The following is a 1,415-nucleotide window of genomic DNA, read 5'->3' on the forward strand; positions in this document are numbered from 1 at the left end:
TGCTAGTTGAGAGGACCTGCTGACACCTCTATAGGCATCATGGTGTGGCTGTGTAACCAACTGACCTGGGAAGGAGATGCAAGGCAAAAAGTTAAGTCTTGGTCTTCTAAATAGGGGGCCCACCAACTGCTGAGTCTTTTCAGCATGCTCTCTGTGCTAACTTTGTGACTCATGGTCTGTTCACAGAGGCAGCCAGCAGTCTTAGAGATGGGTTAAGTTGGGAACATGCACTTCTAGATCACTCACCCCTCAGGTGCAGCCCGAGCCGTACCCTGCAGTAGGCTCCAATTCTGCTGGCCTCAGAATTAACTACCAGAGACCTGGGCTCTAGTAAACTATGTCCACAGGAATACACGCATACATGTACCCAGACTGGTCCACTCTTATGAGCTGTAAAGTGGGACCCAAGGAGTGCTTTCTTCATCCACACTCTCTGTAGAAGGCAAGAAATTCTTGGCAAATGAGCAAGCAGAGCCCTGAACCGTGAGGGTCTCGGAGCTACCACACATTCATGGGGGCGGTGGCTGTGTAACTGGGTGAAATCGAAGCAGCATCTCTCCCCATCAGCCCTCCGTAGGGCCAATCTGGAAGTTGGGGAGCCTGTATACCACTAGCAGCAGTGTTAGGTAGAGGCCAAGTCCACCCAGCTCTGAGACAGCTCCAGAGAACCTCCAGTGCCAGCTCACTCCCCAGCTCCTGCACTGCCTGTGATGCCTCCCACATCCAAGGAGCCCAGCAGTAAACTGGCAGTGAGCAGCTCTCCTCTACCCTGGACCACTTTCGCGCANCAAACTCCCAAGCACAAGCCTCTTTGTTAATTCTGCAAATACTGTCACAGGATCACCTCCACCAACACTCTGACTGCTCAGCTCCGGAGATACTCGCTTTTTCCAAAGCCGGGTGCCTCTCGACCATCAAAGTCCCTACCAGGCAACGGACGACCGCCCCTAGCGCCTGCACATGCCTGCCTGAGGGACCTCAGGGGATCACAGTCCCCCGTCCTGAGGCATATTTGTCCTCTTGGTACAGATGCACGCTCACAAGCGACTGAAACAGCCCAGCCTGGCACCTAGTCGGCGTTCTCGCCTTCGTGCCTGGGGCCACTCCGGGGGACAAAGGTCCGCGTCTGGAAGTTTGCGGGCCAGAGCCAGGGCACCAAGCCAACCTTACCATACATCTCGGCGGAGAGCGCGCCTCCGGGGAGGCCGGCGTAGCCGCGTCGCTGGCTGCTAGTCCTGGCCGCGCCTGCCTTTCATTCAAAGCCAGGCGGGCTCAGGCGGCTGCGGGCAGAGACCCTGGAGCGGCGAGAGCTGCTGATGGGGGTGCGGCGGGCGGGACAGAGCGGGATGCCACCCGCCTATTCAGCGCCAAGGTTGGCTGCCTCCTCCTGCTCTGGTCCGCAAGCTAGGCGGCGC

This window comes from Mus pahari, chromosome 7 (assembly GCF_900095145.1).
Source record: "Mus pahari chromosome 7, PAHARI_EIJ_v1.1, whole genome shotgun sequence".
NCBI classification, from domain to species: Eukaryota; Metazoa; Chordata; class Mammalia; order Rodentia; family Muridae; genus Mus; species Mus pahari.